Here is a 6,791-nt window from a genome sequence, read left to right as displayed (position 1 = left end):
TTGATTCTTGAAATGAGGCCCTGTGGTCTTGGCGTGTTGGCACTCACGGTTGCCTGGTTACCTTTTTGCTGCCATGTAGCACTCAACTCAAAGCATTATATCTCAAGCAAGTACCACACTAGAAGATTTTTAACCTCAAAATGTTTCATTTTGCTAGTATGTTCAGTAGGTTTAAATTGAAATAGAGTTTTCCTCAAGCTGATAGACATGTTATTGTGTGCTAAGTGGTTCCAGATATGTATGTATGAACAGCAGTGTCCTTCCCTGTGTCTAAACATTACACAGCTTCCTTTTGGCTTCCTTTCTTTACTTTTCCTTGACTATTTGCCTCTGCATGGCACAGCTTTCAGTTTCTCTTTGTAGTCACTGATACAAAAGGCGGAGGCTGTCAAATGGATCTAAGCCCTCACTGTTTTATATTAAACTTTACATGGCAGGATATCAGGAAGGAAGGCAATTTTTTCATTCATTTTGTGATTATGGATTGCTGCTTTACCAGACCCAAAACAAACCAGGGACAAGCCTGTGCTACCAGATAATAACCACGAGGGGGAGCTGTGCAAAATGGAAGGCTGACGGGATGGGAAAGAAAGTTTCATACATCAATTCCTGAATATTTTTGTTGGTGTTTGTATTGTCATATGTATGAATATGTACCCTTGTTAATCACGTCTGATCAGTTCCTTCAATTATACTGTAAATTCATGCAGTTGGAAATTAACCCAACATTAGTGCTTTGGACACTAACTTAAAAGGAAGAAACAAACAAAAAGAGTGTGTGTGTGTGTAAAAAATAACCAGGCTTGAAAGAGCGTGATGGCGTGCGACATGTCTTTTATCTAGATAAGACATCATTTTTGGCTGCAAATGAATCTTTCAGCTTCTGAGCTGCATGTGAAAACCAGTGTAAATAATGTCATTTCTACTCTTTTTGAAATGAAAGAAAAGGTTAAATAAAATCGGTCACTCCACTGTCATGGGTCAGTACTAATATGTACAATAGGGAGTTGTTCAGATAATGCTCACAATATTGTTAATGTTTTTTTTTCGAGTGATGAAAGTGCACATCCATCATTTGGATTCGGATAATTGATTTTTTATTATTTGTTAGGATGAATTCAGTGTGTCAAGGGCTTGGAAGAGCATCTGAATTGCCACCCATGTTCACGTTCCCTGTTGAATCTAAAATGCATTCATTGTATTTTGAAAACAAAGTCTGTTGTAACCCCAAGGCCTGTCCTGACAGTCAAACAATATGGTGTCTGATTTTAACGGGGCTTGCATAGACATTTTTCCACATGTTGAACAGAATCCCAGTTTCATGGCTTCAAGGTGAGTGTAAATGTCAAACTGAAAGGATGAAATTATGCTTAAAGATGAGAAGTTGTATACTATTAAATGGGATATTTTCAATATATGCTGTTTATTCTTGTCTTTGGATTGGAGAAAATAAAAAAATTAAGCAAATAAAAAAAGTCAAATAAAAATCTAGTTTGTTTTCTTGGTTTGGGGATGTGCTGTAACTAAAGATGTCACACAGATCATCAGGTGTAATTAATATTGGTTCTCGGCTCATTTTGATTTTTTCAGGGATGGTTAATATAAAAAATCAGATTTTGCTGTAGCAATCATCCAAAGTATCCATCTTTTATCATGTTTAGGTTTAATAGATTTTTGCCTCAACATGATGGATCTTGATTTTGTATGTGTGATTGTTATAATATTGTAATAAATATGGACAAAAATGAAGATCGCAATTAAACAATCGTATATTATTGTAAATTGGACTAAATTGAAAAAAATATATATATATACCGTCAACGAGCAGACATGTAGCTGCTATTATCAAGCATTTAATAACTTAACAGGATAGCATGGTGGACTTCTGGGGATCAAACCTCCACCCTATTGTGTGTACTGGTATTTATAGAGGGTGAATGGGGATCTGAGAAGTACTAAGGTTTAATAAGGTAAAGAGTCTACCTCAGTTTCTTTCATGGAAGACATATTGACATAAGAAAAGTAAAGGTGTGAGCAATAAATTGAATATGGCTGAATTCCATTTAGCTGCTTCAGTTTCAGTTGCTGGTATAGTACACGGCTGGCTCGCTGTCAAGGCTCTCTGGGAAACTTAAATGCAACAGAGTCATCTTGATGTGAATAATATCACTGGTGCTGCTGCTGATAATTCCATTAAGGTTATTTATGAGCAGGTGTGTTACTGGGAGTTTTCCGTCCTAATCATCCCTTCTCCAGTTAGGGACCCTTGAATAACCTGCGCCTTTCATCCTACACATGATGCAGTTATTTTTGAGAATTAACCAAAATGTGTCAATAATAGGTGAACATAATCACTACATGTGACCTAACTACTCATTTACTCATAATATTGAATTTTGAATTATACCCTGGCCTGTAGGCTACTCATATACCTCAGGGCAAAAATGTGTCTTGCTGCCATATTGAGCTCCTTCCAAGTTAGTTGGTGATAATTTTCCACTTTGTGAACAATTGTTTTTGGTTTCACCACATGGCGTTACAAATGCACTACTATCTACAGATCTGCCATGTCTTACGTAACAAACTAACTTCCATCCATCCATCCATTTTCAATACCGCTTATCCTCATTAGGGTCGCGGGGGCGCTGGAGCCTATCCCAGCTTTGTTTACTTTAATTATTTTATTCAGGAAAAGGCACACCCTCCAACATGATTTTGGTCGGACTGTTGCCCCTCTAAAGCCAAGTGGAACAAAGGTAAGTTAAAAAAACCATTAAAATACTAGTTTTTAATTAAAGGATGCTTATCATTAATAGCTTTGTATTTCAGCTTGCGTTAGCTAAATTAAAGCTACAGAAATTAGCCTGTATTCTGTTATTTGTTGCTTATATTAATGTTAACCGTTGTGTAACATTAAACTGTTTAATAAAACGTGTCTAAAAAGATGCAAAAAGAAAGCGAAGCTATTACATTTGATTGTTAGCCGATGGCTGTTGTATATTAGCAAATGAGTGTTATGTTATCTAGCCAATTAAGCTAGCTAGTTAGCTTAATGCTAGCTAGTTAGCTTAATGCAAGCGAGTTAGCTTAACACTAGTGTTAGTTAACTTAGTTAAACTGGCCTTAAACAACCAATTTAACGGATAGACTACAATTTAGGTTCATAAAACGCCTTAAATCCTGCCCCGTTATGTTACATCTATTTCCCAACGAGGCATCTGTTATTAAGGAGTTGGAATATCTAACTTTTTAATGGTTAACAAATAATGTTACAAGCTTTAGCTTTTATAGTTCAGTTGTAATAGCTAATCGTGTTAGCTGACCTTACTTTGGGGTTAACAGGTGGAATGTCAATGAGTTATCATTAATGTAGGTTTTTAGTGTTTTTTATAAATGATATTGGTCCATTTTAGTGGTCGAGCAGTAGGCCCACATATAGGTTTGACAAAGAATGTTCCATTTGCTAGATGAGAACAAACACATTTATATATTAATCATGTTTTATAACTAATCTATAAAACATTGGTAAAGCCAAGTTACAGGTAATTAATAATTTATAGAGTGCAAGAAATGTTATATATATTGATAGGCTACCATGAAAAATATAAATACAATCTACCAATCCCAATAGGTTAATAACCCCCTGAATAACTCAAAACACGCCCTCCAAGGGCAGATCGGGGGTTTTCCGTTATGAATTACATCAAGTGGAAAAAGTCTTGCTTTATGATTAATGTAAAACGCCTCTCCCTTCAAAGAGGGGCAGGGGCCGATACATAGTAAGTGCCCTAAACCCGCCCATTTAATGTTTATTGATCAGGTCTCCAGCAGGCCTATCTGACAGCGCTCAGATTCAGTCTGGATATGGCGTCGCTGCACCGACACGGGATGAATTTTCTCCTCTCTGTGGGAATTTGCCAGTCGCGTACCGGGACGGCACTTCTTGGTTCTCGTCGCGGTTAATAGCGATCATACATGGCGATGGAGGACGAGGATAATAACACAGCGGTCGTGGCGACAAGCACCCAAACGAAAGGAGGTGATGTCGGAGATAACGGGGCTTGCATAGACAGGCAGCCGGACACGGTGGTCCACCAAGCGGGGCTGAATCAGACTGCAGGTCGCGGCAGCCGCAGTGGTCCGGGATCTCATGCTGCGACGGGGATCCGAGTGCTAAAGGCAAGTCATAACAAGGGGATATGCTTTATGTGATGCAGGAGGGGATTCAAACAGGGCTCGACAAATATCTCTGTATTGTGTTAACGTTACATGTCAAGGGCTTTCTTGCTTTGCAGTTCGTGATTCAAGCAGGGCAAAGTGCACGAGAGTGAAAACGCATCCTTGTAATATTATGTAATGGTTGTGATATCCAGTGATTGATGTTCTTGTGTTGATGATTGATCTGTGGATGAATGCCACTCAGTGAGGAATGTACCAGAGCCAATTAACATCCACACACACACACACACACACACACACACACACACACACACTGTAGGCTTTTAGAGCCTTTATAGGAAGGCCCCACTGCTGAACAGTTCTTTTATGACATTTTAGGTCAAGACACATGATGTGTAATGACATATAATTCCCTGAGGTAGCTGCTCACAAGACAACAACAAACACACACAAAGAATCTCAGCTGTGCTTTTCAATGCATGTGCATGCAGTATTTTAAATCAGAAAATAAAATAGGTCACCTTGTTAAAAAGTGTATAATATCATATGCAAAATTTAGATTTTTGTTCGGATTTGATTAAGCTTTGTAATATTTATGCTCACAAACTTGTGAAAGCCATTTACCCAAAATCCAGTCAATTTAAGGGTCTTTTTTTCATGCCTGTTCACATCAACATAAAGTAGATAATTAAGTGGTGTTTACCCTAATGTGTTACTTAAATCAGGAGCAACATCCAAAACCTACCTGCCCGCCGGTCCTTTTGGCCATGTTTGTTGGTTTGCTAAAGCACAAGATAGTTTGTTTCATGAAGGGACGAACTGTAAAACTGAACCAGGTCATCAATCATTCATTGACAAATCTGTCATTTCATGTACAGTATATCTATACTTCTTTCTGATCATGCTCAGCGTAGCATCTCCTCCCTTTCACACAGGGACGCATGTCCTCACCTGGCAGCTTACTTTCACCGGGGTCACAGGTTTTTCAACAGGTGTGGAATCTAAACTAGCTGCTCTCATCGGTTACATTCTAACCTGTCTAACCTCTGGACTAATGCTAATCCAAAAATGACCTATTTAAGGAGTGAACGTTTTATATTTTAAAAGGCAGAAACATTAAAAATGTATTTCAAAATCACATTATTAAAATATATTGATATATCAATTGGTAACTAACATGAAAGTGGCAAAACATTCTTTTTTATATTTTTGAACTGAATACATTTTCGATTGGACATGAAATAGCAGAAGAAAATTCAAATGTATTGATTGATTAGTTTAATTATAAATTATATTGTCATTAATAATGAATCAAAAGGTATTTCGAAAAGCAATTGATTATAAAATATATCCAATAACTAGAAAAGTGCATACAGTATTGTGCAGATCTCCGCTGGGTGACTCGACTGAACACATAATCTCCCCCGAGCCGTCCACCTGATATATTCATCTGCTCAAGTGTTTCGATAGTAATCAAAGTTACACAAAACTAATCATAATGTTAACAGAGATGTCATCATTGGTTGCAACCCTTACTACATCTTCCAAGTAGAAGTATCCATGCAGTCAGTTGATGTGTCTGAACTTGTGTTGTTGTTATAGCTTGGAGAAATAAGTTTTTAAATATGATTGAAAAATTAAAACAGTATGCAATTATATGTGATTATAAATTGCATCATTGTGAGTGTGTGTGTGTGTGTGTGTGTGTGTGTGTGTGTGTGTTTTGGCGGTGTGGTTGATCTTTGAAAACTCTCGCTCTGTGGCTCAGCTCTCTAGTACAGTATCGAGATGCATCCACTATAACGGGTGGTCCAGCAGACTTTTCCTTCACTCACTAAACTACTCTTGTTTTCAACATTTTCCATAGAGGCCCTTTGATTTATTTTAAGGTACTCTTCCTTCACACAGCAGCAAATTGCTCTAATGCTTCTTAAATATCAAAACTGAAGGCAAAGATGGCAACAATATTGATCTCACCTGTAAGTCACCAAACTGGATGCTCTCCAGACTTGTGCGTTCATATGAATCATCTGAATAGATGTGGAGTCAAGGTGGGTCCTTGACAAACTGTAGAGTGTAGTGTATGTGTGTGCGTCTGTGTGTATGTGCAGAGTCAGAATAGTGATACGATATCTTTACTGTTGAACAAGTGATGTGCTGTATTCCTTTGTTGTGCTGGTGAATGGTAGTATTTCAAGAGCAGTTGATATTACTGCCATTTTAGCATATTAGCACAACATTAGTTGGAAAAACATTAGGCTATTGCACATCCGGCTTACATCATCACAAGTGATTAGGGCAAGAACGAACAACAATGTGATATTCTGGTTCCTGCTAGAAATGCAGTCCATTCTCAGCAAGAAAGGTAATTGAATGAGCAGACAGATGCTCAGGAGATGTACAGTTCAGTAGAGTTGAGTCTACAAAGGAAAACAATTGCAAGTATGTTCTGTAGAACTACCATGTACTTGATGAGGCCAGAATATTTATTATAAAACATTGATTACAATGCGGGAGGAAGGGTGCTCTTTCACCACTACAAATACAACTGCACTAATTTACAGCAGTGTCACCTTCAATCCGTCAGCACAGTTCTCATTTCAGTTGTATAC

Source organism: Cyclopterus lumpus, chromosome 3 (genome assembly GCF_009769545.1).
Source record: "Cyclopterus lumpus isolate fCycLum1 chromosome 3, fCycLum1.pri, whole genome shotgun sequence".
NCBI classification, from domain to species: Eukaryota; Metazoa; Chordata; class Actinopteri; order Perciformes; family Cyclopteridae; genus Cyclopterus; species Cyclopterus lumpus.
Note: the sequence above shows the minus strand (reverse complement) of the source record.